Raw genomic sequence first — 22,743 nt, 5'->3', positions numbered from 1 at the left:
GAGTCGGGCAAGATGGCGGCATAGAGAGGAGTGGAAGCTAAGTAGTCCCCCTGGAACAACTACAAAAAACCAGAAACAACTAGTAAATAATCCAGAATAACTGCGGGGGGACAAACAAGACCATCCACTCATCATTCACCAACCTGAATTGGGAGGAATGCCCGAGAACACAGCATAAAATCTGTAAGTAAAACCTGCAGAACCAGGTCGGGAGACCCCCTCCCCCATAGCCCAAGCTGCAGAGCCGTGGAGCCGCGTGGTGCCAGAGAGAAGCTCTCTCCCAGCAAGCGAATACAGTTCAGCTGAGCTCCAACTGGGGTTTTAAGTAGCGAGTGTGAACTGCTCACTACAGGTACGCAGCCCCAAAAAACAGACAGAGGCTTTGGGTGACGACTGACCTGGGAGAGCCGGAGGGTTGCCTTGGACTGGGTCTGAAGGGGACTATCTGTTTCCTTTTTGGCTCAGTGGAGAAAGCCCCAGTCATTTTCAGTTTCCAGGGCTGTGACTCTGGGAAGGGTGGAGACAGCACAAGCAGAGAGCAAGACCATTGAAATGCTAATGACCTCCACCTGAGGGGTCTGTCTTCTCTAGGAGGAAAGGGGTGGGGCCCTTTCCATTCAGAACCAGACCCCAGAGCCTGGGGGAACACCATATCTCCTCACACCAGTCACGAATTATAGGCTAACAGGTGTCACCTGCTGGGCAGAAAAGCACAGTGACCCGAGGCATCAAAGGGTGGAGCAATTTTCTAAGACACACCCTCAGGGAAACCAGATACTGAATATTTCTTCCCTCTGGGACCTGAGCCTGTTCTGGTCTGGGAAAACCTGATTTGGATAACCAAGGAAACCATGCCTAGACAACAGAAAATTACAACCTACACTAAGAAAAACAAAGTTATGGCCCAGTCAAAGGAACAAACGTACACTTCAACTGAGATACAGGAATTTAAACAACTAATGCTAAATCAATTCAAAAAGTTTAGAGAAGATATTGCAAAAGAGATAGAGGCTGTAAAGGAAGAACTGGACATGTATACGGCAGAAATCAAAAGTTCAAAAAACCTACTAGTAGAATCTATGGAAATGAAAGGCACAACACAAGAGATGAAAGACACAATGGAAACATACAACAGCAGATCTAAAAAGGCAACTAACAGAGTCAAGTATCTAGGATTAAATTTAACCAAGGAGGTAAAATACTTATACACAGTAAACTATAAAACAATGTTAAAGAAAACCAAAGACAACCCTAAATAAATGGAAGGTCATTACATGGTCATAGATTGGAAGACTAAATATTGTTAAGATGTCAATTCTACTCAATCCCAAGCAAAATTCCAATGGCCTTCTTTGCAGAAATGGAAGAGCCATTCATCAAATGTATATATATAATGATAAGTGGTCTTGAATAGACAAAACCATCATGAAAAAGAAGTGGGAGGACTCACATTTCAACTTTAAAACTTATTACAAAGCTACAGTAATCAAAACAATATGGTACTGGCACAAGGACAGACACAGAGACCAATGGAATTCAATGAGAGTTCAGAAATAAACCCTCATGTCTATGGCAAACTGATTTTTGACAGGTGACAATTCCTTTAAATTGGAAAAGAATAGTCTCTTTAACAAATGGTGCTGGCAAAACTGTTTGTCCATATGTGAGAGAAGGAAGGTGGACCCCTACCTCATACCATATTGAAAAATCACTCAAAATGTGATCAAAGACCTAAATATGAGAACCAAAAACTATAAAACTCCTAGAAGAAAACATAGGGAAGCACCTTCAAGACCTTTTGTTAGGAAAAAGGTTCTTAGACTTTACATGAAATGCACAAGCAATAAAAAGAAAAATAGATATATGGGATTTCATTAAAATAAAAAACTTGTGCATCAAAGGACTTCATGATGAAAGTGAAAAGACAAGCTGAACAATGGTAGAAAATATCTGGAAACCATATATCCGATAAAGGTTTACTACCCACAATATATAAAGAAATCTTTCAACTCAACAGCAAACCCAATTTTTTCAATGGGCAAAAGACTTGAACAGACATTTCTCCAAATAAGATACACAAAAGGCCAATAAGCACATGACAAGATGCTAAACATCATTAGTCATTAGGGAAATGCAAGTCAAAAACCACATGAGATACCATTTTATACCCACTAGAATGGCTACTACTAAAGAAAAAAAAAAGGAAAATTGGAGAGTGTATTAGTTAGGGTTCTCTAGGGAAACAGAATCAACAAGAAATGTCCATAAATATAAGATTTATAAAAGTGTTTCACTAACTGTGGGTATGCACGAGCCCAAATTCCGTAGGGCAGGCAGCAGACTGGCAACTCCAATGAAGATGTTCGATGAACTCCTCAGGTAGCAAACTGGCAACTCTGATGAACGTGTTCAGTGAACTCCTCAGGTAACGAACGAACTAGCAGCTTCCATGAACTCCTCAGGAAACGCTTCACTGGTCAGCCGAAGAAGAAGTGAAGGTCCTCTATCTGTCTCACTTAAACATCTTCAACTGATTGGATTAAATCCAGCTGACTGCATTCTCTCATTGTGGAAGACATGCTCTTCATGGACGTCATCAGTCACAGCTGCAGCCAACTGACTGATGATTCAGCAAACCAGCCTGTTGGTTTATTAACCAGCCACAAACATCCTTGCAGCAATGCTTAGGCCAGTGCTTGCTTGGCCAGAAACCTGGGTACCATCACCTGGCCAAGTTGACACATGAACCCCACCATCACAGAGAGGATATTAAGAAATAGGAACACATCCCATTGCTGGGGTGTGGGGGGAATGTAAAATGGTGTAGCTGCTATGAAAAACATTTTGGCAGCTCTTCAGAAAGTTAACTATGGAATTACCGTTCAGCCCAGCATTCCACTTCTAGATATATACCCCAAAGAATTGAAAGCAGGGACTCGAACAGATATTTGCACACTGATGTTCATAGCGGCATTATTCACAATTGTCAAAAATTCATCAACAGATGAATGGATTAAAAAATGTGGTATATGCATACAATGGGATATTATTCAGCTGTGAAAAGGAAGAATTAAAAAATGTGGTATATGCATACAATGGGATATTATTCAGCTGTGAAAAGGAATGAAGTGCTGATACATGCAACAACACAGATGAACCCTGAAGACATCATGGTAAGTGGAAAAAGCCAGAAACAAAAGGACAAATGTTGAATGATCTCACTAATGTGACATAATTAGAAGAAGTAAATTAACTGAGTCAGAAACTAGAATATAGGTTACCAAGGGCTGTGATGGGGATAGGGAATGGGGAGTTAATGCTTCATTGGTCGCGTTTCTGTTTGGAGAATGGAAAAGTTTTGGTAATGGATAATGGTGTTGTCAGCATAGCAACATGAATGTAATTAACAACACTAAATTATATATTCGAATATAGTTAAAAGGGAGAAATTTTAGCTTGTATATATGTTATTAGAAAAAAATTTTTTAGAAAAACTGGACTATATAACCCAGTTGAATAGTATAATTACAATGTTTCCTTAATTATAACAACTACCACACTAATGCAAAATGTTAATACGAAACACTGTGTGCGAGAGGATGTATATGGGAACTCTATATTTTCAGCATGATTTTTTTGTAAACCTACAACTTACGTAATAAAGAAAAAAGTAAAAAAAAAAAAAAACTATTAAAAAATAAAATGTATCAGCAATAATGATAAGTCAGTGAACTGAACACAAGCTCAGGAAAGTAAATGTTCACAATAAATACATAATTATTGTAAAACTATGGAATTATATATCTAAAGAAGTAAGCCATTGCTGAGCAGTCTGTGATCCAAATAAGAAATCATCTCATTCTATAAAAGATTCACTCACTAAGTTTTATCTTTCAAAAAGTTAAATTCACCAGAGTGCTCCTATGCCAGACAAGTCCTAAATCCCAGAGGCAACAGGCTCTTTAACAACAACAATCAGATGCAGCCCCCTTCCCCATACTGTCAACACCCCCTTTCAATATGAACAAGCTAGGGTGCTCACTGCCTAGACACCCCTGGAGATGGAGCAAGAGATTAAGTGAGAGGAGGGGGTAGCAACAAACTAGATGAGATTTAAGGTCTATGAATACTGAAACGTTGTATAAATATATATATATTTTTAGATGCTGGGTTGTTGGAATAGCTGGAAGGAAGTAAATGACATGGTGGAACTGTAACCTATAATATCCTTTTAAATTTGCTCTATAGCTACTTGTTGAATTGTGCTTTGAAAGTCTTCACCTTTCTGTATATACCCTATATAGCGTAATAAGGAAAGAACTGAAACTGTGGAACTGTAACCCATAACAATTTTTGAAATTACTTGTATAATTGCCTGTTAAGCTGTACATCGAAAGTTAACATCTTTCTGCAGGTATGTTACATCTTACAATAATGGAAATAGCTAAAGTTGTGGAACTGTGACCCATGACATTCTATGAAATTTCCTTTCTAACTACTTGGTAAATCATATTTTGAAAGTTATCACTGTTATGTATGTATGTTAAAGTTCACAATAAAAAAAAAATGCATTAAAGAAAAAGAAGAAATCATCCCGCGAGGGGAGAACTCCAAAGTTACAAGGGTGCCAGCCCTCATTCCTCTATTATTTTATTTAACAATTTAACAATCATTTATCTACCATGTACTGAGCATTATTAGCAGCACTGAAGATCCAAAAATGGGGAAAATGCTACTCCCTACATCCACTTAGTGATGCTGTAAAATGGAATTCACACTCTCAACCGAAAGGGGGTAGAGGGCTAGCTCAATGGGGGGAAAGCCCAGGGTCACCCCAGATCCGGGACATTCCCTGGCAGGGAACACTTCCTGAGTTCTCCTCCCTGTGCAGGGCCAGGACTAATCCCCCAGAGACCCAAGGAGTGTAAGTGGCTCACCAGAATCCTCCATCATCAGGGGCCCACTGCATCTCCAACTTGTAAGGAGGTGGTTTCTTTCTTTCAACTTCTTTCTAAAACAACACGTGGAATGCTGGTGAATGTGGCATCCTAGCCTGTCAGCAAGATCTAACCCTTATGCAGGGGCACAATCACCTGTGATACCCCAGAAAGGAGCTCCAACAATCCATGTCAGGAACGCAGTCGACCCCAGGGATACAACGATATTATCACATTTCACTTTAGCTTTCAAACAGGCTTGGTGTTGTCAATGCACTGTCTACAAGGAATGTGCCTTCGAGGAGCAGACCATGTTGACAAGAGTTAGTAAAAATACCACATAAACCAATTAAACTATATCATGCCAAAGGATACAACAGCTGAAACTTCATGTGTGGCGTCCTCTGCACTGCCAGAAAATATTCACCCATGGGGGAGAAGCTACATTTAGTAAAGGAATCCAATGCGAATCTCCATACAACAACCAGCTTGACGAAAACGTTCTCAGAAAAGCCACCCCATTTCGACAGCCACAGAAAGCATGAAGTATCTTGTTACAGTTTCACTTTTTGGGCAAGACATAACTACAGACCATGTTCGCAAAGAGGAGCGGAAGATTAAATACCAGAAGCAGCTTGGAAAGAGAACAGGTAACCATATTTATGGTTCTCTCCTTTTATATTTGGTGACCATTTTTATAGTGGGATAGAGAGATCACTTCTTTCTTTTAAAGAGATATTACTTCTTTCTGCTCATGGAGAGAAGCATGAAACAAATGACTTGGGTCTGTTTCCCACCTCCCGTGGCAGGAGCAATTTCTCTAAAAGACTACTCCTGGAAATTCAAAACTCAGCTAAGCTCTTCTGTAGCTGCTCTGCTTTCCAGGAAAAGCTTTCATGGGCCATGAACTCGGGCAGCAGTACATGACAGAACAAGTGAGAACTAAAAGGGAAAGGCTCTTGTTACTCTCCCCTTCTCTATAGGTTAACTACCCAGAGTCTCCTCAACTAGACCCCAAATCCAACCACTTCTTACCCAGAGCACAGCAAGCACACACCATGCCTTTGCATTCAATATAAAAAGGCACCCCTTACCTTCTGGGAGGTAGAATTGCAAAAAAGACTCTCCCTCTGGGCTCATGAATCACAAAAGCAAGGCTTAGTAGAAAGTAGCTGCATGGCAGGCTCTACCTGCCCATTCAGTGGGTAACTTGGGCAGTGCACAAACTATGCAACTGTTCTGGCAGGCACTTTTCTCCCCACTGTCATCACTACCACCCAAGACCAAGCTACCAGAATCTTTTACCCAGACTACAGCTGTATTCTCCTTGCTGATCTCACAACCTCAGAGGATTCAACAGACAAAAGGCAGAGTGAGCCATTGAAGTTTTGAGCCAGATCACATCACTCCCATGCTCAGAATCCTCCTAAGACTTTCAGGCTCACTCAGCATAAAACTCTGATTATAGTGTGGTCCAAGAATCTGCCTCAGCGCTATCAACCAGGGGTCTATTAGAAATGCAATTAGCCATTAGCAATGCAGAATCTCAGGTCCCACCTGAGACCTACTAAATCAGAATCTGCATTTCAACAAGATTTCCAGGCAATGCCTCTGCACATTAAAGTTTGAGAAGCAGGGGTCTACAAATCCAACAAGAACAAAGCCTCTAGCTCCTCTCCAACCTCTTGTCCTAGCCCCCTCACTCAGCTCCAGCCACAGTGGACTTCTCATTGTTCTTCAAACATATCAGGCATGCTACCTCTTCAGGGCATCTGCTCTTACTTTTCCCTCCAGACATCTGCTTGGCTCATTCCATCACCTCTTTCAGATCCCGAACAGTTCCCATCTTCTCATCAAGCCTTTGCCTGACCGCCCCCATGCTTACCTGCCAATCTCCAGGGCTCTCTAGGATCTTAGACCCTGCTTTCATTTTATCATGACATTTATCACTACCTTACATTGTATTACACTGCATTGTTTTATATGATATCATATATCATATTTATTATATTATTACATTACATTATATTACATTACATTATATATTTAACTCTTGCTGCTCTCCCTCACTGATGTAAGCTCCATGACAGCAAGGACCCTGTCATTTTTTTTTTCACTGCTATATCCCCAAGGCCCAGCATATAGTAATTATTCAATAAATATTTGATGAATGAGTGAATACATGAAACTAGTGCTTCTAATGAACACTGGCTTACGCAACTATGCAAGCTGGTTTTTACAGACCTTGAAAAGATAACTTAGGCAGTTCTGACATTGGAAGGAAAATTAGCCCCATTTAACAAGTAATCTCTTCAAACCTCTAGCACAAGGAGACTGATCTGAAAAAGACCAAATAGCCCTCATTCCTTTAATTGTGATCAGAAGCAAAGAACAGTTCACCCATAGGAAATAACATGTTTGTAAATTTAGACGATTCTAGAGAATACTGAATATTGATAAAACACAAAGCACTAGCAGGAATGTGGAATAAGTACAACACTCATTCATTGCTGCTGGGAATGCAAAATGGTACAGTCTCCTTGGAAGACAGTTTGGAAGGTTCTCACAATGCTAACATAGTCTTACCATACAATCCACTCCTAGGTCTTTACCCAGTTGATTTTAAAACATGTCATCACAAAATCCTGCACATGAAAGTTTATAGCAGCTTTATTCATAATCACCAAAACCTAGAAGCAACCAAGATGCCCTTCAATACATGAATGGATAAACCAACTGTGGTACATCCACATTAAGGAATACTGTTCAGTGATCAAAAAGAACATGCTACAACTATATGACGGTATGTGAACAGTTGATTATAAACCATGGATGATTGTATGATATGTGAATATATCTCAATAAAACTGAATTTAATTTAAAAAAAAAAGAACATGCTATTAATCTACATAACAACATGGGGAAATCTTAAATGCATACTGCTAAGTGAAAAAGGTCAGTTTCATAAGACTATATAAGATTTCATTTTTATGACTTTCTGTAATAGGTAAAACTACAGGCAGAAAATAGATCAGTGTGGGCCAGGGGTTCTGGAGGAAAAGGGCAGGGGGTTAAACAGGTGAAGCACACGGAATTTTTAGGGCAGTGAAACTATTCCGTATGATACTATAATGATGGGTACATGACATTACACATTTTTCCAAACCCACAGAATTTTAGAGCACAAAGAATGAATCTTGATGAATGTAAATTAAGGGAAAAAGTCAATCAGGGGGGTGGGGTACCCCAAAACGGAATGCAGAATGTGAGAAAAAGAATCCATTTCTATTACAAATATAAGAAACAACCCCACTGAAGGGGATGGGGGAAAAGAGGTGTTCACCTAAATAACTTTGGAAATTACTGGAAACCTTAAGACTCAAGACAAAAGGCACTGTACATAAGCACTGTATCTCCTTGGTAGAGTTGTTTCTCATGGGCATACACGTCAACAATTCTGAAACCACTGTATATGTATACTTGGATAGAACAAATAAATAAGTGGATGGATTCTCACACTTGGAGAGGGGCAAGCAAGGGGAGAAGGCTGTAATAAAATATGTGGTACTGGAATAGTATTGGAGAGATCAGTATGAAGTCATGTTTAGCTTAATATAGACACTGTCTGTATCCTTACATCTCCTGGCTCTTTCCACTGAGAGGGCCTAAAAACAATGACACCACAGTAACAGAACATACCCAGTGCCCAGATCTGAGTTTCTAACACTATTCTCCAACAAAAAAGAACCTGGGATCCTTGGACAAACGGCTGGTTCTAGAACTAGGGCACGAAATACGCAAGTTGAGCCTGAAATATCTTAAAGTTCCAGAAAGTAAAAATGTCTAAAGATAAAATGATGGGTGTATGTCAAAGGGATACAGGAGATCCAACTGAAAGAACTAACAGAACACTGGAGCAACAAAATAATGTAGTATGGAATTATAGCCCAAAGTATAAAATAAATATCCATGAGTTCATGCCGATACAATTAATTGATTCAATAAATAAATCAATGGAAGTGAAGAAACAAATCTCTCATGCAGAAAAATTCCAAACAATTTATGTAGATATTCTCAGCACTCAACAAAGTGGAGCATAACTCCCCATTTCTGAAGGTAGGCTGCAATTTTTGGATTGCTTCCAAAAAATGCAGCATAGAAAAGGGGGAAATAAAAAGTAATTTCATAGTGGAGAAACCTGACAAACACCACCTCAGCCAGTTGATCAAGGTTAAAAAGGTTAACCTTAGAAATGCAAATCAAAACCACAATGAGATACCCATTTCACAGCCATTAGAATGGCTACTATTAAAAAAAAAAAAAAAAGGAAAGAAACCACAATATTGGAGACAATGTGGAGAAACAGGGACACTCATTCACTGCTGGTGGGAATGTTAAACGGTGCAGCCACTGCGGAAGACAGTTTGGCAGTTCCTCAGAAAGCTAAGTATAGAACTGCCATACAACCCAGCAGTCCCGCTGGGACTTGAACAGATCTTTCCACTCCGAGGTTCACAGCAGCATTACTCACAATTGCCAAAAGATGGAAGCAACCCAAGTGGCCATCAACTGATGAACGGATAAACAGAATGTGGTATAGACATATGATGGATTATTATTCAGCTGTAAAATGGAATGAAGTCCTGATGCATGCAAAAATATGAATGAGCCTTGAGGACATTATGTTGAGTGAAATAAGCCAGACACAAAAGGACAAATATTATATGGTCTCACCAAGAGGAACTTATTAATAATAAGCAAATTCACAGAGTTAGAATCTAGATTATAGTTTACCAGGGAAGAGACTGGGTTTGGAGAATGGGAAGTTGGTGCTTGATTGGTACAGAATTTCTGTTCGGGTTGATTGTAAAGGTTTTGAAATGGATGGTGGTGATGGTAGCATATTATTGTGAGTGTAATCAACAGCACCGCATTATATAGGTGAATGTGGTTAAAAGGGGAAACTTTATGTTACATATGTTACTAGAGCAAAAATTAAAAGATAAAACATAAGACTGTATAATACAGTGAACCCTATTATAGATGATGGACTATAGTTAACAATACAAGTATAAGAATGTTCTTTCATGGATTATAACAAATATATGACACTAATACAAGGTGTTAATAATAGGTGGTATATGGGAAAAATACACCTAATGTAAACTATGGACAACAGTTAATAGAACTATTTTAATAAGCTTTCATCAATTGTTAACAAAGATAACTACTGTTAAAAAAAGTAAAACTATGAAAAAGTGCTATCATCAACTGTAATAAAACACTCCATACCAACGCAAAGTACTGGTGGTGGGACAGTGTATGGGAATCCTGTATTTTATGTATGATTGTTCTGTAAACCCATAACTTCTCTAATTAAACAAAAAAGGTTAACCTTAACAGTGATAAGTCATGCTGATAGTATGTATCCTTGATATGTTATGTTGAGAAGGGCACTTCAGAAAAACTTATAACCCCAGTCTAACCACGAAAAAAATAAGCATAAGGCAAACCCAAATTGAGGGACAATCTACAAAATACCTGGCCAGTATTCCTCAAAACTGTCAAGATCATCAAAAACAAGGAAAACTTGAGAAACTGTCACATCCCAGAGGAGTCACAACGACTGAATGTAATGTGGTATCCTGGATGGGATGCTAGAACAGGAAAAAAAGATACTAGGGGAAAACCAACAAAATTGGAAAAATGTAAGGAGTTTAATAACAATAATGTATCGATATTAAATGTTCATTAGTTGTGACAAATGTGACAAACATACCACATTTAAACAAGATGTTTCAATAGAAACTGGGTGCTGGGTATATGGGAACTTGTACTATCTTTGTATCTTTTCTGTATATGTAAACCTATTCTAAATGAAAAGGTTTTTTTAAAAAGAGAGAAAACAATACTGAATATAACATATTTCTTTATCTTCTTAATAAGTGGTGTCACTGCTCATCATTTAAGTGTATATGTACATGCAGTATACTTGGTAGTTTTTATACATTATTTTACTTAGTCTCATGATAGCCCTGGGAGCCAAGTATTATTCTCACATTTTACAGATGGAGAAACAAAAACTATATAAACTGCCTAGGGTCATGCCGCTAGGAAGCGTTGGAGGTGGAATTTGAATTTACGTTCTTCTGACTCCAGAGCCCACACTTTATCTAGTACACCACTCCGACTCCCATGATATAATTAATTTCCAACTAGTCTAAAATACCATGAGCTGAAGGGGAAAAAAAAAAAAATCCCTATGATCCTGAGGAAGTAGCTTCAACATTATAACCTACAAGAGATTAAGTATTAACTTTGGCAATGCCTTGGCCAAGTTATATTTAGCCAAGTTCCCAGAAGCCAGCATCAACCCCAGCCTGAATCCACCTGGGGAGCTCCTACTCTCTTGCATCATTTACAGAAGCGTGGATTAGGTGTGGAGAAACCAAAAGGAATAGCGCAGTGCCCTAGAGCTAGCAACACCAGACCTGTTACCCCCCAAACCTAAAGGGACCAGAGGACAGAGCAGATACTAGAGCCAGAGAAAAAGACCTGGGTGGAGAAGGCCATGTGACAGGAGCTATATAGTCTTTAATAGAAGGACTCAGACAACCAAAGCAAACCCACAGGGAGGGAGCCAGGGAGTAAAGCTCCACCCTTACTTTTCTCCCCTCCAGGTGTCCCAAGTGGCCAAACCCAATCAGAAGCTAATGGACAAAGAAGCCTGAAGATGCTATGGCTCAGCCTTCTGGATGGTTCAGCCTTCAGGAGCACAGAGCAGGATAAAACAAGGTTGGAAAATGGATCTGCAGGAGCAAACAACCGCTATTCAGCACAAGAAGGAAGCTGACTAGCTGTTCTACCATCACATAACTACAGCTGATTCCAATTGCACTTGACTTAGGAAGGTCCATTCTTACTGTCATCATTTTGGACTTAAAGGCTGTCTCCATTCAGACTCACAAAACAGCTGACTCTCCCATTCTATTGGGGGCAATACAAATATGCTGTTTGTTTCAGTTTGCTAAAGCTGCTGGAATGCAATATACCAGAAATGAGTTGGCTTTTAACAATAGGGATTTATTAAGTTACAAGATACAATTCTAAGTCCCTGAAAATTCCAAATCAAGGAAACAACAAGAGGATGCCTTCTCTGAAGAAAGGCTGCTGGCTCCAGGGTTCCTCTGTCAGAGAGCAAGGTACAGGGCCGGTGTCTGCTGGTCCTTCACTCTTAGGTTTCATCACTTTCAGCTTCTGATTCCAGTGGCTTTCTCTCTGACACCTGTAGGTTCTCTCTTAGTATCTCCTGGCATTTCTCTCTCTCAGCTCTCTCCAAATGTCTCTGCCTTTTATCCTCCCATAAAGAGCCCCAGTAAAGGATTAAAACCCTCCTTGAATTGGGTGGGTCACATCCCAGCTGAAACAACCTAATCAAAAGGTCCCACCCACAATAGGTCTGGACCCACTAGAATGGATCAAAAGAACATAACCTCTTCTAGGTTACGTAACCAGCACACTGTTCCAAAGTACTATACTGTTCTCACTGATTATGATTCAAGCAAACCTAAAAAGACTGAAGTTTGATCATCAGGCTATATAACTGCCACATATAGAGAAGACTTTTCCAACAAAGTTCTCACCCTTGAAGAGAGCTGATAAGAGACAGTACTTGTTGACTGATCAGTTCCTCCCAAGATAAAAAGAAGGATTCTATGGAATCAGTTGCACACTACGGTAGAGGGAAGGAAAAGGTCAGTTTACCAGTCTGCTATGTGGACATCATTCAGTTCCAGCTTAGAAGCTTTGTTTAGCCACCAGCCCGAAAAGGGCCCAGACTGCCCAGCCCCCGGGAACATCAGTCCCATTAAATGATTGTGAGGATACCAATGCCCCAGGGGAAGAAATGAACCTGGAATGGTCCAGCGGCCAGCACTGACCCCATGGGCAAGGAATCCACGTTCAGTACTCCCAGGAAGCAGCATGACCTCTTGGTCTTAACAATTAAACAAGTTTGGTTTTTTTTTTTTTAAGGTGATTTTCAAAGAATCCAAACAGCAAAAGTGACTTCCAGAGAAGGAATGCAAGTAACTGAAAAGTGTTAGATTCTCTGTGAAACTGATGATCCAAACCCTCCTCTCAAAACAATCAGAAACTTTCAAAGAATAATGTCTAAGATCTTAACACCCTTGGTGACCACCTTATAAAATAACCTAACATTACTGAAACACCCCAATGGTGAACTCTGATATTCATATTTATCTTCGTGGTCTTAAACTTATCATGGAATCAGCTCTATTTTCCCAGCAGTAACATCTTTAAGGACATATCTCAAACAAAAAAGATATAGTGTGTGTGTGTGTGTGTGTGTGTGTATGAGAGAGAGACAGAGAGAGAGAGAGAGAGAGAGAGATGGAGATAGAAAGAGAAAGAGAGAGAGAGAGAGAGAATTGTAGTAGAACTGCTTACAGCAGGGGTGCAAAGGGATGCATGGAGGAAGGAACTAACATTAAGCTCTACATATGCACATTAATTCATTACACCCTTCATAATAATGCTATAAGAAAGATCTTTGCGGATGAGGAAACTGCACACAGAAAGGTAATTAAATTGCTGAAGATCACAGGGCTATAAATAGCAGAGCTCGTGTTCACAGTCCAAGCTCTTGCCAACATACCACATTTCTTTCAGAAGCCATATCATATTAAGCTTTGATTAGGAGTATACAATCCCATTTTTATTCTATAATAAGCAGCCAGGTAAAAATTACCTCTGCATTTTCCATAAAACAGCCACTGTGGACATTTAACTATCCATAATACCCAAAGCTGTTCACATGGTCCTACATAAAACAAAATAATTTTTGAATTTGATGTAGCCAGAAGTTTACCAGTAAAATTCTGTATAAGAATTTATGCAACCCATCATAACTTACCTCCTGGCCTTGACTGCCAGCAAAGTCAGCTTCAAATTTAAGACTCAATCACAATAGCTCTATTAGGATTTTGGTAATGCATGTGCTTCCTCCTTCTTTTCATGGTCTGAAGTGTTGATTACATTAACTTATTTTATGCATCTGAAAATTCAGGCAGAACATATCAACAATGGGTCTTTTTAAAAAATACATGTATTTTATATTCCAGGAAATATATTCTGATCCATGCTACATCTAAATCTATGAAATAGGAATTGATAATATTGAGAATGTTCCTGGATAGTTTACCAAGTGTTTTTATAAATAAGCATCTTTTCCTTAATCTGCATTACAGTGCATAATTTTTACAAGCTTAGAGTTACTCTTTGAAACACAACAACCTTGACTCTATTGTTAGATATTAGCTCTATTTGTTTCAGGGGACATTTCTCCTAGCATATCCATCATTAGGTAATAATAAAGATCTGAATAATAATAATGATGTTAATAATTTATGTGGTTATCAGCAACTGTCCCTGTAAGTGAAGAGGAAGGTTTCATATTTCTCAACCACTGTGTTGCAGTTCAGCAGGTGAATTAAATATTTAGCAGGATGCTTAATATTTCATTATGGACAAATCGTAGTGGGTTTCACCCACTCTTGTGTACAAAAGCAGTGACCATATACATGTATATATAAATTTAATTCATAAATCATTTTCTAAGATATTACAGTCGATGATACACATGTTAGGATGCTTGCTTGAAGGGACTCAATATGTATAAAGCAATTACAGTATTTTGTTTGGCGAATACTGTATTATCCTTTTAGGAGAAAAGACCTGGGGACAGGTAGACTTTACTCCTGTTCTGGACATTTCTGCAATCAAGAGAGGTTATGTACCTTGCTCATGATACAAAAGAAATCAGTACTTAGGCCAAAATATTTTGGCTCACTCTCTATTGCCTGGGTTTTCCTCTTTGCCTTCATTGTGCATATATTGCTAAAACCCATTTGGAAATGAAAGGAAGCTAATTCTCCAGTGATCCATGGGATTGTATTGCCTCTGGCTATTTCCACTTTCTTCACCACATGGTACATTTATGTCAGCTTTGAAAATCTCTCCTGATGGTAATTGGCAGTTTACCCTATTAATGTTCCCCTTATATTTAAAGTGTTTTCCTCATTACCAGCTATTTCTTATTCTGTCCCTAATAATGGGGAAGAATAATCTATCTCCACACAAGTTACAACAACTAAGGGAGGTTTATAAGGAATTGCTTATTAAACAATTATTAACTGTTTGGAAACCACACATGCATTTGTGTTATTGTAGCAACCACTCATTTCAACACAAGGAGCTCACTAAATATGCATAAGCCATTTCTCTGCCCTAAGAGCTCAACCACCACGTCTACATTATTCAACCGGAATGAAATAACACTCTAGTTTAAGATACTATCATTTCCTCTTAGTTCTAGCCCTCCAGATCACAGCATGTGTTGAAAATTACTGCCTTTCCTTTTAGCCATTCAAAGCTGCACAATCACATCCCAACCCTCAGATACAACTCCACTGACTTGCCAATTGCATTACAATGCTATCCAAACCATCCTTTTACTTTCAAAATGCTCTTTTATACTTGTTAGAGCTTCTTTAATGGGCCTTTCCTTTGCTCAGCTACCGTTTTTCTTCTGGACTGCAGATGTTAACCAAAGAATATCAGAACAAAGACAAGAAGGAAGAAGAACAAATTGTATGAACCTTATTTAAAGAGATTAAAGAGATGGTCTTAATTACAGTCAGACTGAGACCAAAGTAAACTTTCCTAAGAAGCTCAGGGTAGATCAGACTAGCCCCCACCATAGCTCTTTCTTGAAGTGGGGTCTATTCTGAAAATGTCCACCTAATACTATCTGAAATGATTATAGATGCAACCAAGTTGACAGGAAGAAAATTAAAACTTTGGGGTCCTCAATTTTCCTCATTTGTAAAATGGGAGATCCAAACAGAAAACATTTCAAGATTTCTTTCAGTTCTGTAATTTTTTTTGTCCCTGGCTCCCCAGTGGCCATGGCTGATTGTACTGCAAGTTATGATCAGAATAATATCTCTGCCCTCCAGGTGATCAGTTATTGGGGTAAGGAGGGCAGAGAGACGAAAACCATCAGGATGTAGAACCGTTCCTGGAATAGACATATGAACAGAGGGTGAGGGGTTCTAGGTGAAAAAGCTCCAGGTCAGTCTGGGAGACTTTAAAGATTGAATAGCAGCTAATCTGACAGATGCAGGGTGATTACGTGATAAGCTCAAGGAACCCTATAGGCAAGATAATGAAAGTCTGCTAGATCCTAGGTATTCTGGGAACTTCAAAAACCCTATGCTATCTGAGAAGCAAGGAAGTTCAGTGAAGAAAATACCTGGAAATTTGACTATCTATCTTTCTATCAATCTATCTATATCATCTATCTATTCTCTCTGTGTGTGTGTCCATGTCTCACACAGCTCCTATAAAGACTTGATTCCTCATCCCACATGTTAAGATGGAAAACAAGAGGAAAAGTGTGGAAGCCAACACAAATCTTCCTCAACTTGGAACATGGTTCATCTTGCAAACACATTTTATTTCCAAAAGACAACGTCAGCAGGTTCAGTGCAAGTTGAACAACACATTACTCTAAACAGTTTCACTTAGCTGTGTGATCAACAGATGAAAACACCCATTTTCCCTTGATTACAGGTTTCAAGCTTTCTATTCAGATTTAGCAGCCACAAGTAATACTAGATTACAATCCACTTTGTGGGGGAGAGATCATGATATGGTCACCTACTTACAGACACTAAGTATAAGCCACAGAGAGGTGAAATAATTTGTTCAGACAGGAGATGGTAAAGATGGGTTTCAAATCCAGGCAGCCTAACTCAAGAGCCCGTGCTCCATAATATAATGCTTAACGACTCCCAGAAAGAGGTGGTCACAATAAACACTTATCGTAACAATAGTTAAAAGTGATTCGTATATGACTGGAAAAAAAATTCATGGCCTAGGAGTCGAAAAATATTTTTAACAATATACTATATAAAAGACTATAGAATCTAACTTAATATGAGAAACAACATGGGGGTTCAGACTCTAATACATTAGGGTTTCCTTGATCAGGGTATATAAAATTGTTTCTTCAAATGGAATCAAATTTCTATAGAACACCACACTTGAGGATTTTTTTTATTCCACCTAAAGTGGACACATATTTCATAAGGTACTCTACATGTTTTAAAAGACTTTCTTTTTCAATTACCTTTATAAAGGAATATTTATAGTTACTTTGCACAATGATTCAGTTGTTCACGTTATGTGAGTGGCAGAAGTAAAACTGAAATGACTCATCTTGGGACCTGGACAACGGATAGTCCTTTGTGTGTATACAAATATATTAAATAAAAATGATCCTCTTATGAATAACTTAGTTGAGGGTATAAAAATTTTTGTTAATCCCAGTGACAGGGCGATATTCAAATTTCTAAAAGTTCTATATTTCTTTCAAAGTAACAGGGATCCAGGAAAGGTACCCTACAGTGACGAAACTGTGTGTAATATACACATATGTGTGTTTGGATATCTATGTGCTTTTGTGTTTGCATATTTATGTGCATATATATACTTATATATATATTTACACACACACATATATATTTATAGATGCATACACATATATACATATATGGTCAGACATTCTTAGCAGTTAAAAAATGACTTTGAACTCTAAGAAACCAAATGCTGATTGGCTGTAAAGGAGGTAATGATTTGCAATACATCTGAACTGACCTGAATAAAATTATTGACATGCTCAGTGCATTTGAAGGTGAAATCGGGTTGCAACAAAAACAATCTACGGAAACTATTGATGAACAAGTAAGTTATTTTTATCAGTTAAACAAAATCTAGGTCCCAGTTAATGGTTTCAACCATTCAAAAAGAAACTAAAATTTGTGAAACTTCAATGTTAAAATTATTATTTCAATCTCCAAAAACATTTGAAAATGACTTTTGAGCTGAGAAATTGGGCTATTATAATGGTAGGTCGTTAAGGTATTATAGTAAAATCCCAAGACCAACCAATGTCTTTTTATGGTGTATTAAAATTAACCATTTTTCTTATGTGGTTAACAGATGAGTGCTGGCAAACCTAGATGGAAGATACTGCTGTGGTTAGTAAGGGAGAGCAGGAAAAGGAGTAACTTTATCAGAAAAGGCAACCTTAAGTCTGCAAAAGGGTGACTACAGATGAACCCAGAGAACCTATGGAGTCACACTGAAAGCATCAGGATGAAACTCTAGTAGGGCACAGTGCCACAAGCTGGCAAGTGAATCTCTACCTAATGCCTAAAGGAAGTTAGGAAATGAGTGCAAACTACAAAATCAAGAAGACAGCATTAATAACTACTTCTTCTCTATACTCCCTCTGGTCAATGCTTGTGGGAATTCAGTTTCTCAAAAGAACACTGGCTACGTAGGCTGCAAACATGACTATGCTGTTTCGCAGTCACTGGGGCCTTGTTCAGTGTTGATTTTGCAAGAGAGTCAAATGTGTCCTGGTCAGTTTGGAGGTGGTGGTTGTTTTGTTTGTGTTTTTGGTTCAGTATCAAGTCAGTGGTTTTCAGCCTGGAATATTACCACCTCCCTTAGATTTCTTTTGGAAATCTGTGTGAGCATTTTTGGTTGACTGAAGGTATAAATGAGCATTTAGAAGAAGGAAAGGGGCAAAGTTGTGGAACATTCTGGAATACGCAGCATAGTCTTATACCAGGAAGATGCTGTTGGTGCCACCATTAAAGTACATGGAAATATTTCCTTACCCACCACATCCCCTCCCTTTGAAATCCTCTCTATGGGAGTCTGAAGTAATCATTGTAACTCTGTAACCCTGCAAAGATATGAAAGAATTGAACATAAAGTTTTCAAGGAACTGATGCCAAGTGGGGGCCAGACAATACTAGTGCACCAGCAAGAGAAAGTCCAATGCAGGCATATCTAAATGTGTAAAACTGGGCTTCTAACATGCAAGATTTGGGGTTTCCAGCCTCTGAATCCTGTTTTTCCAAGAAGAAAGGGAAGACAGGCAAACTGAAGGAATCGGATTTGGAGAAGAGGCATCATTTCAGAGCTCTGAGAACTCCGTCAACCAATAGGCACCCTTGAATCTCAGGAAGGGGATCATGAGAAGACACTCTATGTAAGAAAGAGTGATAGATGAGAGAGTGGGAGAGTAAGAAAAACAAACCAAAGGAAATGCATAATTTTCCTGGATACTTCTCTTACAATGTTAGTAATGAAAGCAATTTAAGTGCTCTAAACATCATCCTACACACTCCTTTTTGCAAGGATGTGGCTTGTCTGGTATATAAATTACCTCTAAACAAAAAATCCTGGTGTATTAAAAGACAAGACAGAAAATTCACCAGGTCACTTTGTACAAGGATGCAAAAAATTCCATACAAACTTTTAAGTTTTCAATAACCATAAATGTTTGCATATGTCACTTATAAGACATCACTGAGGCTTTGAAACCAGCTTCACTGGATATCAGGCTAAATGCCCTATTCTAATGATGAAACTGGAGGGCAAAGAAGAAGGAAAAGCAAACCATAAACTAAAGGTTCAGAAAAAAGAAAGTGCCTGCCAACACTTCATAAGAATGATTAAAATATGTGCAGAATTGTACTGCCTTCCATCTCACCAGTCTCAAAAAGATCATGAACAAGTATTATGTGTGATTGATGGCCTATCCCTCTGTGACACAGAACAAACCCATTTTTTAACTAAGCCCTACTGCAAGTCTTTACTGTGAAGTTTTGTCTGCACTCCTGAGACTTCACCAGGCACACGTGTCCTCTAAATTTGTTCCCTCTGAAGGATTTGCCTATGGAAAGACTAACTCCCTCTCCAATTGTTTTTAAGTCCATTCATTCAAAACAGAGAGGTTATATAATTAATTTGTGGGTTTTAGGGACTCATAGCTTTAAGAGAGTGAGAGAAAGTAGCCATTTAAATCTCTCCCTTGACTTGAGGGTTTGCAGGGGTGGGTGAGTACTCAACCAACAATCCCGGGCAGCAGAGACTTGAATGATTTCCCAGAAAGGAAATTTCTCATCTTCTCTCAATAACCTGCTTCAGCATCTGAAGGTTAGCGATACACAGGAGTCCCTGAAAGGCTCCCAAGTGAACAAAATTTGGTTTCTACAAAAAAAGTCCCAGATTCTGCACTTATTATTTATTCTTTCTCTCCTTTCTGACAAAAACTGAGTTTTCAATTCCCTTTCCTACATGTCATCAAATAAGGTATTTCAAAAACTTGATCAGTAAAACTGAAAATATTATATTCTGCCCAACTCTCTAAATTTAACTAGAATTTCTTCATAAATTTTCCTAACATAAAGGCAGGAAAAATTCTGTCTGTACTTTTAAATTACTACAAAAAACTTATCTTAAAGATGTTAGCCCTTTGTGAGGAAAGACAAGTTCACAATTTAATTAACAGAATTCATATGTGACATGCCTATAACTTCATAAAGTCTTTTTCCAAACCTAAACAAATATTGCTTTTAAAGAAACTCAAAAATCCCAGAATTGATTAGAAACACAAAAGTTAATATACTGGGGAATATTTCAATATTATAATTTATTAAATAATCTCAGCAGACACTGAATCAGATGTGATCACAACTGAATGACTCTCTACTGCCACCTCCAGGTAGTACCCAATGCTCAGAATCCACTCTTAAAAGATTGAAATGGGACCTCAGAAGAACCAGACTAACTTCCAAACAGAAACCCTCAGAGTTGTGGAAATTAGAAGGTCATCTAGTTTACCACTGAAGTTTCACAGTTTCCAGCAGGAATCCATGCAATGTCAATGTTTACAAACTCTTACATGAAGAAACTCCTAGAATCAGAAAAACGAAAGTAGAAGTGTCCTTAAAGACCACTAATGCCACTTCTCAGGTCGGGCTAGTGCATACCCCAGCTTCCCTAACTGTCTACTCACCATGATCTAAGCCATCCCCTTAACCTTTCTACCTCATAAATGATGCATCCTGACTTGTGTTTCTAGAACGGTCATAGAGGTCACGGTGACCTGTAGAGGCTCAGCTGCAACTACTTTAATTTATTAATTGATTTCAAAAATCATATTTTGAAAGCTATCAAGAAACTGTAGGAGCAATGAAGGCTAGACACACTAAAATTCCAGAGAGCGAAGAGCACTTTCTAGGTGAGAGGAGCAAAGCTGGCTGTTCTTAGTCCCCCAAGGGCATTTGCTGATTTATTCCTAGGGAAAAGAGAAAGCATCAGCAATTTGGTGGATGTGAAGGATTAATGTGACAGGTTGGAAGCTACAGGACCTAAAATTCTTAAGTCATGTTTCCCTATAAACATTCGCTGAGTTCTGGTGTAGAGTGGCAGGTTTGGGGACTGGCACAGAAACTTCTAAAGACAGAGTAACTGTAGTGCTTAGGAGACAAATTCTACTGGAGATAGTACCTGCCACAAATCCTAGATGGTCTCTCTCTTAATATATGTGCCAAGCCTGTGTGAAGCAGGAAGCTAAAGAAGTAAGCTCAATGCCTCTGAAGTCAGAACTTAATCTCCTCTATCCTTTTTGGGTTGAAGTTCTCAACCAAAAGCCTTTGGGGGTTTTGCTGCCAGGTTATCACCTAAAAGCTCAGCAGGTCATACCTCAAAATAAGGCACAAATCAGGGGTGGACTGAGTCTTACTAAAACTGCAACCCTGCCCCAACTCTACTTAAACCCTGATTGAACTGATTTTATCAGGAAAGGGAGTCTCCTATCTGTTGGAGGATAATATCTCAAATGTTAGGGTGATTTTATATTATCTAGTATAAACAAATAAATTCATACACATATATTGCATACATATACATTAGGTATTATATACGTGTGAATACATATATATATATTTTTTTTTTTCAATATGCAAAGACCATGCAATTGAGACTGATAATCAAGAGAAAAAAAAAATCAAAACAGACTCACATAGGATCCAGGTATTAGAGTTAGCATACAGGACTTTAAAAAATGTATGTGGCAAAACTAGTAATTGAAGATGGACTATAATAAGCCATGGCTGATGCAAACTGAAAGCTCAAAGGGTAACCATTAAAAATCACACAACAATGCATAACGGAAATGAGATTACAAGAGAAAAAATAGAATAATAAAATACTTGTTTAACCCACAGGAAGACAGGAAAGGTGTAGAGGAACAAGTAACAGGTGAAACAAATAAAATAAACAGCAAGATGTCATCTATGACAGTGATTGTATTACATGTAAATGGATAAATGATCACATTAAAAGACAAAGACTATTAGAGGCGGTAAAAACAAGACCTAACTGTATGCTGATGAGGTAAGTAAAATAACACCCCCCACTAAAAATGTCCATGTTCTAGTCCCCAAACCCTTTGAATATGCTATGTTACATGGAAAAAGGAACTTTATAGATACGATTAAGTGAAGGATCTTTAAAATGGGAAGATTATGCCAGATTATCTGGGTTGGCCCAAAGTAATCACAGAGGGTCTTCATAAGTGAAAGAGGGAGGCAGAAAAGTCAGTATTGGTGTGATCTAGGGTAAGAAAAACTCAATCAGCCATCTTAGGCTTTGAAGATTGAAGGGGGCCAAAAGCCAAGAAATGTGGGAAGCCTCTAAAAGCTGAAAAAGGCAAGGAAATGGATTCTCCCCTGGGCTGCTAGAAGCAACAGAGCACTGCCAACACTTTGATGCCAGTCCAGTGAGACCTACTGGTCTTCTAACCTCCAGAACTGTAAAAAAGTAAATGTGTTATTTTAAGTCAACAGCTTGGTGGTAA

The 22,743-nt window shown here is 38.6% G+C and overlaps 1 protein-coding gene across 6 annotated transcripts in view; it reads right to left on the bottom strand.

Moving 5' to 3' along the window:
- Window positions 1–22,743, bottom strand: part of THSD7B (thrombospondin type 1 domain containing 7B) — a 952,777-nt gene that overhangs the window by 832,664 nt on the left and 97,370 nt on the right. For 2 of the 6 annotated variants that reach the window (XM_037848908.1, XM_037848910.1), the window contains exon 2: window positions 4,938–5,011. The exons of the other annotated variants lie outside the window; for them this stretch is intronic. The gene's annotated coding sequence lies outside the window, so the exon portion shown is untranslated. The remainder of the gene's footprint in view (window positions 1–4,937; window positions 5,012–22,743) is intronic. 6 annotated transcript variants of the gene reach the window in all.

This window comes from Choloepus didactylus, chromosome 9, assembly GCF_015220235.1.
Source record: "Choloepus didactylus isolate mChoDid1 chromosome 9, mChoDid1.pri, whole genome shotgun sequence".
NCBI lineage: Eukaryota > Metazoa > Chordata > Mammalia > Pilosa > Megalonychidae > Choloepus > Choloepus didactylus.
Note: the sequence above shows the minus strand (reverse complement) of the source record. Positions and strands in the feature narration are given on the sequence as shown.